The following is an 11,544-nucleotide window of genomic DNA, read 5'->3' on the forward strand; positions in this document are numbered from 1 at the left end:
TAGCCAGCAGCTATAGCTTACATTTTTTCTGGATAGGTAGACCAACTGTTTAGGGTGTAAAAGTAGGCCTAGCTTTTGAAAATACCATACTCAGATTCCTAATAATGTCTCAGATTTAATTATTGCAAACAGGGACAGTTTCATTGTAAACAGACACACTGATTTGACATTGGAGAAATATGATAAGAGGAACATATAGGCCTATCTCTCTGTCCATTCTTAGCCTGTAATTTCAAAAACATATTCTGCTTATACGGAAAATGATGTAGTATTGCATGAAAACCAGAAAGGAAGATCAAGTCAGTGACTCAACCCACTCAAGTCGAGAATAGCAAAAGAATCATAGTAATATGTTTGTCAAGAGAGATCAGGGCCCAGAGTAGTGTCAAGGTCCTTCACAGTTGAATTTGAGACGACTGTACAACCATTGAGATTCATTGTCAGATCAGAAAACAGATCTCTTTGTTTCTTGGGATCTAGAACTAGCATCTCTGTTTTGTCAGAGTTTCAAAGTGAAACATTTGCAGCCATCGACTTCCATATGTCTTAAACACAGGCCTCCTAGGGTAGGCAACTTTGGGGCATCATCATGTTTCATCGAAATGTACATCTGTGTCAGAGGCATAGCAGTGAAAGTTGACATTGTGTTTCTGAATGACACCAAGAGGTAGCATATATAGTGAGAACAATAGTGGTATAGAATGGAACCTTTCCATAGATTTTTCTGAGAAAAAAACATCCAAATCAAATCAAATTGTTTTGGTCACATGTAGATGTTATTGCTGGTGTAGCGAAATGCTTGTGTTCTTAGCTCCAACAGGGACTGATATCTTGTCCACGTAGACTAATTAGGGTTTCCAATCTCTCCAAAAGAATGTGGTGATCGATGGTGTTAAAAGCGGTGCTAAGGTCTAGGAGCACGATGACAGTTGCTGAGCCCTGGTCTGACTCCATTAAAAGGTAATTTATCTCCTTCATGAGTGCAGTCTCAGTACTCTGATGGGGTGTAAAACCAGACTGGAGCGTTTTGTATACATGATTTATCTTTAGGAAGGCAGTGAGTTGCTGGGCAACATATTTTTTTATAAATGTTGAGAGGAATGGGAGGAGAGATGATATATACATTTGTCTTATTTTTATTTCTTTTCATATTTGTAGAATAAAGAGAATTAAAAAAAAATGTTTTCTTTTTTTGTGGTCAAGGTTGGGCTTTTTCATTAGATTTTAATTACTGACACTTTTAGTGAGTTTGGTACACATCCGGAGAATAGGGAGCAGTTAATTTTGTTCAACATAGGAGGAACAAGCACAGGAAGTAGCTCTTTTAGTAGTTTAGTTGGAATAGGGTCCAGTAGACAGCTGGAAGGTTTAGAGGCTATGACTATTTTAGTGAATGTGTCAAAAGATACCGGATTTAAAAAAAACTGTAGTGTCTCCTTTGATCTGTTGTCCTGGCAGTTCTGTGCAGACTCGGGACAACTGAGTTTTGGAAAAATACGCATATTCAAAGAGGAGTCCGTAATTTGTTTGATCATGATCTTTTCATTGAAAAAGTTCATGAATTCATCACTGCTGAAGTGAAGGCCGTCTTCACTCGGGGAATGCTGCTTGGGAATGTAACTTCGCAACAGTATCAAAAATAATCATTGGATAATAATCATTGTTTTTATTCTCATCTATCAGGTTGGAAAGGTAGGCTGATCAAGCAGCAGTGAGGGCTTTTCAATATTTTATTACTATTATTTACCATTCTTTAACTAGGCAAGTCAGTTAAGAACAAATTCTTATTTTCAATGACAGCCTAGGAACAGTGGGTTAACTGCCTGTTCAGGGGCAGAACGACAGATTTATACCTTGTCAGCTCAGGGATTTGAACTTGCAACCTTTCAGTTACTAGTCCAATGCTCTAACCACTAGGCTATCCTGCCACCCTCTTTTCAAGCTAGTCCGAAGACTTCCAATCTGGTGGGGTGTAATTTCCGTAAAAAAAATCTGGAAGCTTGCTTCATGTCTCAGTTAGTTTCTGCATACCAGGGAGCTAGTTTCTTGTGACAATTGTTTTTGTTGGCTTTTTGCTTTGAGCAGTGTGACTACATATATGGTATTACTTAAGTTTGAAATCCTTGGTTAGATGGATAACTGATTTTTGTACTTTGACGTCCTTGGGTAGGTGGAGGGAGTCTGCAAGGGCATCTAGGAATCTTTGGGTTGTCCAAGAATTTATAGCACAGCTTTTGACAATCCTTGGTTGGGGTCTAACTGAATTATTTGCTGCGATTGCAAAGATAATAAGATAGTGGTCCAATAGTCCAGTATGATGAGGAAAACCATTTAGATCCACAATATCTATTCCATGGCACAAAACTAGATCCAGGATATGACTGTGGCAATGCGTAGGTCCTGATACATGTTGGATCTTTGGGACTTCTCCATGTGAATATTGACGTAACCAAAAATGCCATACTACGAGGTCCAATAGAAATTCAGGGAACTCAGTGAGGAACGCTGTGTATGGCACAGGAGGCTTGTAAACAGTAGCTATAAAAAAAAGTGATTTTGACTAGGCGAAAATGCAGTAATTATTTTTCTCGTAAATTTCAATTTGCCATCATAAATGTTAGCAACACATCCGCCTTTGCGGGATTTGTGGGACTTATAGTAATTAGTGTAACCAGGAGGAGAGACCTCATTTAGTGCAATAAATTCATCAGGGATAATGAGTTATTATTTCATTGACTATGACTGCCTTGGAAGTGAGGGATATAACATTAAAGGGATACATAGGGATAATGAGGCTCTTTATTTAATACCTTAGAGTCAGATGAACTTGTGGATACTAATTTGATGTCTCTGCGTGCAGTTTTAAGGAAGTTGCTAACTTGCTCTAGCGCAATTTCTAACTAACGTTAGTGCCTATGTCTATGGGTATCTAAGTATTATTACAATGTTTTTCGTTAATGACAGGAATGAAGGATGTCTTTATTCCAGTGAGATTGCAAACACCACTATGTGAATTGGAAGTGGAAATGTCTAGGAGCAACAACGGCTCAGGCGCAAAGTGGTAGGCCACACAAGGCTTGTGTGAGGCTGCTTGGCCAGAACAGGACCACCGAGTGCTGAAGTGTGTAGTGCGCTGTGAGCAAAAATCGTCCGTCCTCGGTTACAACACTCACGACCGAGTTGCAACGTCAGCACAATAACTGTTTGTAGGGAGCTTCATGAAATGGCTTTCCATGGCCAAGCAGCCTCACACAAGCCTAAGATCACCATGCGCAATGCCAAGCGTCGGCTGGAGTTGTGTAAAGCTCTCCACTATTGGACTCTGGAGTGGTAACACGTTCTCTAGAGTGATAAATCACGCTTCACCATTTGGCAGTACGACGGACTAATCTGGGTTTGGCGGATGCCAGGAGAACGCTACCTCCCCCAATGCATAGTGCCAACTGTGAAGTTTGGTGGAGTAGGAATAATGGTCTGGGGCTGTTTTTCATGGTTCGGGCTTGGTCCCTTAGTTCCAGTGATGGGAAATCTTAACACTACAGCACACAATGACATTCTAGATTATTCTGTGCTTTGAACTTTGTGGCAACAGTTTGGTGAAGGCCCTTTCCTGTTTCAGCTTGACAATTCCCCCGTGCAGAACGCGAGGTCCATACAGAAATGATGTGGAAGAACATCACTGGCCTGCACAGAGCCCTGACTTCAACCCAATCGACCACCTTTGGGATGAATTGGAACGCTGACTGTGAGCCAGGCTTAGTCGCCCAACATCAGTGCCCGACCTCACTAATGCTCTTGTGGCTAATTGGAAGCAAGTCCACGCAGCAATGTTCCAACATCTAGTGGAAAGCCTTCTCAGAATTAGTGGAGACTATAGCAGTAAAGGGGGGACCAATTCCAAATGAATGTTCATGATTTGGGAATGAGATGCTTGACGATCAGGTGTCCACATACTTTTGGACATGTAGTGTATACAGTTGAAGTCGGAAGTTTACATACACCTTAGCCAAATAGATTTAAACTCAGTTTTTTACAATTCCTGACATTTAAACCTTGTAAATATTCCCTGTTTTAGATCAGTTAGGATCACCACTTTATTTTAAGAATGTGAAATGTCAGAATAATAGCAGAGAGAATGATTTATTTATGTTTTTATTTCTTTCATCACATTCCCAATGGGTCAGAAGTTTACACAAACTCAATTAGTATTTGGTAGTGTCACCTTTAAATTGTTTAACTTGGGTCAAACGTTTCGGGTAGCCTTCCACAAGCTTCCCACAATATGTTGGGTGAATTTTGGCCCATTCCTCCTGACAGAGCTGGGGTAACTGAGTCAGGTTTGTAGGCCTCCTTGCTCGCACACTCTTTTTCAGTTCTGCCCACAAATTGTCTATGGGATTGAAGTCAGGGATTTGTGATGGCCACTCAAATACCTTGACTATGTTGTCCTTAAGCCATTTCTCCACAAATTTGGATGTATGCTTGGGGTCATTGTCCATTTGGAAGACCCATTTGCGACCAAGCTTTGACTTCCTGACTGTTGTCTTGAGATGTTGCTTCAATATATCCACATAATTCTCCTACCTCATGAAGCCATCTATTTTGTGAAGTGCACCAGTTCCTCCTGCAGAAAACACCCCCACAACATGATGCTGCCACCCCCCGTACTTCACAGTTGGGATGGTGTTCTTCGGCTTGCAAGCTTCCCCCTTTTTCCTACAAACATAATGATGGTCATTATGGCCAAACAGTTCTATTTTTGTTTCATCAGACCAGAGGACATTTCTCCAAAAAGTTTGATCTTTGTTCCCATGTGCAGTTTCAAACCGTAGTCTGGCTTTTATATGGCGGTTTTGGAGAAGTGGCTTCTTCCTTGCTGAGTGACCTTTCAGGTTATGTTGATATAGGACTTGCTTTACTGTGGATATAGATACTTTTGTACCCGTTTCCTCCTGCTCTTCACAAGGTCCTTTGCTGTTGTTTTTGCACTTTTCGCACCAAAGTATGTTCATCTCTAGGAGACAGGACGCGTCTCCTTCCTGAGTGGCATGACGGCTGCTTGGTCCCATTTCCACGACGATCGTAGGAACATTCAGACCAAAGCGCAGCATGGAATCGGTTCAACATATTTTATTGATAGTCAAACGCAAAAAAAAAAGAATAAACAATACGTGAAGCTCAAGCAGTGCTCACAGGCAACTACACAGAAACAAGATCCCACAAAACACAGTAGGGAAAATGGCTGCCTAAATATGATCCCCAAACAAAGATAAACAGCTGCCTCTGATTGGGAACCATACCAGGCCAACATAGAAAATAAAACACCTAGATAGGAACACCCCCCCCTAGTCACACCCCGACCTAATAAAAATAAAAATAATCTCTATGGTCAGGGCGTGACACCCATGGTGTTTATACTTGTGTACTATTGTTTGTACAGATGAATGTGGTACCTTCAGGCATTTTGGAAATTGCTCCCAAGGATTAACCAGACTTGTGGAGGTCTTAGCTGATTTATTTTGATTTTCCCATGATATCAAGCAAAGAGACACTGAGTTTGAAGGTAGGCCTTGAAATACATCCACAGGTACACCTCCAATTGACTCAAATTGTGTCAGTTAGCCTATCAGAAGCTTCTAAAGCCATGACATAATTTACTGGAATTTACCATGCTTTTTAAAGGCACAGTCAATTTAGTGTATGTAATCTTCTGACCCACTGGAATTGTGATACAGTGAATTATAAGTGAAATAATCTGTCTGTAAACAATTATTGGAAAAATTACTTGTGTCATGCACAAAGTAGATGTCCTAACGGACTTACCAAAACTATAGTTTGTTAACAAGAAATTTGTGGAGTGGTTGAAAAACGAGTTTTAATGACTCCAACCTAAGTGTATGTAAATTTCCGACTTCAACTGTATCTCATATTAATTCAAGTAAAAGCACAAATATTTAAATGACTGACAAGAGCACATCAACTCCTCCTCTGTTTATTCTCATAATGGGTATCACAGTCACATTTTAGACAAATACTGACACAATAAAGTAAACAACCCCAACTAAATCATTGGATTCGTGACTGTGCCGTCATGGCACTCCTTGTCACTTCTTGTCATGCCAAATATTACAAGGAGTTGACATGATAGTGCAAACAGATCTGGGACCCGGCTAACCAATCATAGCACCAATGGAAAAATTCCGTAATATGATAACTCAATGCTGGCACTAAGACCTTACTCAATGAGCTGTATAGGGCCATAAGCAAACAAAAAAATGCACATTCAGAGAGATTGTTTCTCGTGGCTGGTGATTTTAATACAGGGAATTTTTTTACCAGCATGTCACCTGTGCACTTAGAGGCGACAAAATTCTACATCACCTTTACTCCACAAACAGAAACACATACAAGGGTCTACCTTGCCCTTCCTTTGGCAAATAAGACCATAACACCTCCTGCTTACAAGCAAAAACTCAAACAGGAAGTACCAGTGAAGCGCTCGATACGGAAGTAGTCCGATGAAGCGGACCGGACCGTGAAATGCTTACTTACAACAATGCAGACAGAAAGAAAATAGAGAAATAATAGAAGAGTAAAACACATAATAATAAAAGTACTAATGGATACACACTGAGTGGCGGTAACACATACTGTTATGAAACATTTGCATTAGCCACTGTTGCCTGAACTACGTCAATTCCTGTCTAATTTAAAATTAAAACTTTCAGGACCATGTACAGTATTGTGGCAAATGATAATAAGCAACATTGTTGAGCTGACCTGACCTTCTTCTCAGTCGTGCACTATTATCCAGCCCAAATATTAAGCATATACAACTTTTTTATTAGATCAGTGAGGAGAAAGAAATATACTACTGTTGTCTTGGTTCACATTCCCGATTACCACATTGATTCACAAGAGGGCAGCATGTGGCTGTGTATGTAACACTAAATGCTGCAGATGCTGCAGTAAGAGTTAAGGGATTTTGTTTTCCATGGTTGTTCTCAGCAGCTTTAAAATAGAAAACTTCCACAGCATCCTCTAACCCAACATAAAGTGGTTGAATTATAACCCAAATTAAAATGTCTCAATGTGTGGTAGTTAGAACCCACTGGGCACAGAAGTCAATTCAACTTTGGTTCAACGTAATTTCATTGAAATGACATGGAAACAGTATTTGATTGAACCAGTGTGTGCCCAGTGGGAAGTTGTTTTGAAATCATAACTGAAACTATTTAAATGCAAGCAATGACACCCAATGAGAAGTTTTGTTTGTCATAGGGCAAGATATGAGTTTAGCCACATGTGAAAACCATGGCTTTTGATATTTTCCTTTAGATTAATCCAGCCATGTGAATAAGGGATTATTTGCACCCCGAATCCATGAGACATAACTTCTGACTGGGACATGGTTTGGACTGAGGCAGCTGGATGTGGGTAACAACTGGCTTTGTTCTTGACATGAGGTCTCTCCACATAGTGCATAGTTATTTTTGCTATTTTGGGTGTGAAAGTATGTATGCATGCTACTTGAATGGAACTTCATTAGAATAACACAATGTTTATAGCCACAAGGTCATTTCAGTTCAGTGGCTCAAGGACTGCAAATGAGGGGATTTCTTTCTACGCTGTGGATTTACAGTGCCACTACATTCAAATCAATCTGCAGTCCCATTTCTTAAAAACCTGAACAATAGAAAATATGAGTGTGTGGGTGTCTGTAAGGCTTGTGTGAGCTTTGTCTGGTTGGGATATTTCCACAGGTTCTCAGCCTCTCCACATCCTCCTCCCACACAAACAACCCCTCACTGTAGGGTACTTCGCACCTTGTCCTGTAATTCAGCGGCAATATTAGCACCTCCCTTGTCATGTGTCGCCACAGTGCTGCTGTTGATCACTCGCACACAACAAGGGAGGACCCTGACTCATTGTTAAGGTTCAAATGTGTCCGCAGGTGTGAACGACGGATTAGGGGATTATCCCCCATTACCTTTGATTGACCACAGGGGAGTAATGGGCCCTAGAAAAATACTATTGTGATTTATTAATATCATAGGCTGAAAAGGCGGCAGGGGTGGCAGGTGCGGCAGGCAGCCTTGTGGTTAGAGCGTTGGGCCAGTAACCGAAAGGTTGCTGGATTGAATCCCCGAGCTGACAAGGTAAGAATCTGTCTTTCTGCTGCTGAACAAGGCAGTTATCCCACTGTTCCCCAGTAGGCCGTCATTGTAAATAAGATTTTGTTCTTAGTTGACTTGCCTATTTAAATAGAAAATTTAAAAAGCATGCTCTTCAGACTGATATTGTTGGAGGGATGTAAACTTTTCGGAGGGGTATAGAAGGAAAAAGAGTTGTTTTTGGTCAGATCCCCACAATAACACGTGTAGATCTTACAGTGAAACGCTTATTTACAAGCCCTTAACCAACAATGCAGAGTAAGAAAATAATTGGTAAATAAACTAAAGTAAAAGATTAAGTAATACAATAACATAACAATAATGAGGCTATATAAAGGGGGTACCGGTACCGAGTCAAGGTGCGGAGGTACGGGTTAGTCAAGATAATTGATGTAATATGGACATGTTCAGTAGGTAGGGGTAAAGTGACTATGCATAGATAATAAAGCCTAAAAAAGGGGATCAGGGTTTAGTCCACTATAGAGTTTGGAATGTATTTTATCTCAGCAGCAGAGCAGTAGGGAATCCTGGGATGGCCCCCAGCAGGGGGGATGCCGCTGGATGCCAGGCCTGAGGCCTCTTGCCATAATGGGAAAGGTGGGCACAGACACAGCAGGAGTCAATGCTGTGCCAAGAAGTCATCAACTATCCCTAACTGTCACATGCTTCACTTGCTGCCCAAAATGATGCTGGAGTAGAAACTTTGAGTCTGGATTGACCTATTGGAAACAGGTGCTTTCAGCTCTTGTAACTTCTACATTTGTGTCCTTTTGCGTGTGGATGTGAGTGCATAGGTATGTGTACATGCAGACCCTTACGAAAAAAGATTGCAGTTCTGAAATTGCAGTAAAAGTGCAGTAACTGCAGTGAACTGTGGTATTTTGGACGCAGTAATTGCAGAATAACTGCAGTGTACTTCAGTGTACTACAGTTGAACTGCAGTTATACTGCATTGTACTGCAGTTAAACTGCACTCTGCAATCTTTTTTTTGTAAATGGAGAAATAAGAAAATGTAAATATTCTCTATATGAAAGGCTTAAAGTAGATAAACCTGTGGTCATAATGATACACTGTTTGCACACCAGCCTGCAAGTTTACCAGGTGCACAATTTCAGTGGTGGAAAAAGTACTCAATTGCCATATGTGAGTAAAAGTAAAGATACCTTAATAGAAAATGACTCAAGTAAAACTGAAAGTCACCCAGTTGTCACGATCGTCGTATAGAGTAGACCAAAGCGCAGCATGGTGTGAATGCATACTTTAATGATTGACGAAAAACACAAATTCATTGGGGGGCACAAAGGGAGTGTGGCGAAGCTCGGTAGGAGACCTGTGCCAACTTCCTGTGCTTACTGGAGCGAGAGAGGTTTTGCGGCCGGAGTCCGCACCTTAAGGGGGGTACTGTCACACTCTGACCATTATTTGCGTTGTTTGTTTCTATGTTTTGTTTGGTCAGGGTGTGATATGAGTGGGCATTCTATGTTGCATGTCTAGTTAGCAGTGGCGTGCCGTGGGCCTGGGGCCTGGGCCTTCAGTGAAGTCCTACACAGTCCCACCCAAATTAATCCACCTCTTATTACCATCATTATGATGCCATGGCTCTAGACACTATACATTTAGACAGAAACGCAGTATAACCAGGCGTTGCGTCACCTTGAAATGTACATTTTTATTCTGTGAATTGCAGGGGAAGAGTACAATACAGTACAGTTCAACTAATAGACAAGAACATAGTCGAGTGCAACAGAGTTATATTAGTATTCTTCTTCTATCCATTTCTGGTCCACAAACTTTGAGCTTTAAGTCCCCCGCAAAAAAATACAGTTCCTGTTTACCCAAAAACATGACACAATCAATGAGTCTTTTCAATATTTCCCTATGTTTCTTCACCCTTTCATTGTGCTGCTCCGTTGCCTTGTGCGCTTGTTCATTGAGCTGTAGATCCACTCGGGTGTCCCCAAAAGTTCTCAAAAGCACCATTGCTTGTAAGTGCCCAGCCGTACTTTGGTGTCTCGTTGCTGCCTTGCTTAGACAACTCAAGTTTGCAAAGCCAGTGTGGCTCCAAACAACAAATCAATCACTTTCAAATAATAGGCATTCCCAGCAGTACAGTTTGCAGGGCTTCTCGGAGCCTGTGAGCCATTGATAGCGCTCATAGTTGGAACTTTGAAAGTGGCGAACGAACCCCTTTCCCGCCTGTGACAGGCTTTGTAGGGTCGGCGTCGGGCGACCTCTCCTTACAATGTCTAACTTTTCATGAAAAGTTTGTCTTGAGAATGGCGTTATAATTATATCCTCGACCAAATCGATATCTTCTCCTCCTTCAGCCATTGTGGGTTGAACAAACAGCTTAGTAGTACGCAAATGAATTTGTTTATCAAATTCAGTTTCCTAGTTCTGCATAGACCTGCCCATAGGACTTGCCTCTCAATATTGGTAATCCAATCAAAAGACGTGCACGCACTACTCCTGCTAGCTGGCTCCTGTGTAACACTGGAGCCAGCCAGCAGGCATACAATAGCCAACTCTAAAGCTGATTGGTTGACACTAAATTTTAATTTTAATTCACTTTAAGCTACAAGCGCCCGCACTGTTGATTCTGAAGGCCTGAGGGCAGATTTTAGACCCCTGGCAACACATGATGGCTGAATATGATTGGATAAAAGATCTAACATAAAGACCAGCCCTCCATATAACTCTTACTCTGGGGAATAATTTAATACATATTTGTGGGAAAATATATTTTAAATATATATATATTCTGATGATGTTTAGGCCAGCAGAGAAGGCCTTGCTGGCCCTGACGGCCCACCACTGCTAGTTAGTCTGTTTCTATGTGTTTTGGCCTGATATGGTTCTCAATCAAATCAAATCAAATCAAATCAAATTTATTTATATAGCCCTTCGTACATCAGCTGATATCTCAAAGTGCTGTACAGAAACCCAGCCTAAAACCCCAAACAGCAAACAATGCAGGTGTAAAAGTGGCAGGTGTTTGTCGTTGTCTCTGATTGATTGGGAACCATATTTAGGTAGCCTGTTTTGTATTGTGGTTTGTGGGTTATTGTCTATGTTATGTTGCATGTCTGCACAGAGTTTCGAAAGCAGTCACGTTCGTCTTGTTAGTTTGTTTTGTTTGTTTAGTGTACTTCGTGTTGTTCGTCAATCATTAAAGTATGCATTCACACCACGCTGCGCTTTGGTTTACTCTATACGACGATCGTGACACTAGTAAAATACTACTAGAGTAATTTTCCTGTCAAAATTTAAGGAGTACTTTTGGGTGTTAGGGAAAATGTATGGAGTAAAAAGTACATTATTTTCTTTAGGAATGTACTGAAGTAAAAGTTGCCAAAATATAAATAGTAA

The sequence above is a fragment of the Oncorhynchus gorbuscha genome, linkage group LG18, assembly GCF_021184085.1.
Source record: "Oncorhynchus gorbuscha isolate QuinsamMale2020 ecotype Even-year linkage group LG18, OgorEven_v1.0, whole genome shotgun sequence".
Taxonomy (NCBI): Eukaryota; Metazoa; Chordata; class Actinopteri; order Salmoniformes; family Salmonidae; genus Oncorhynchus; species Oncorhynchus gorbuscha.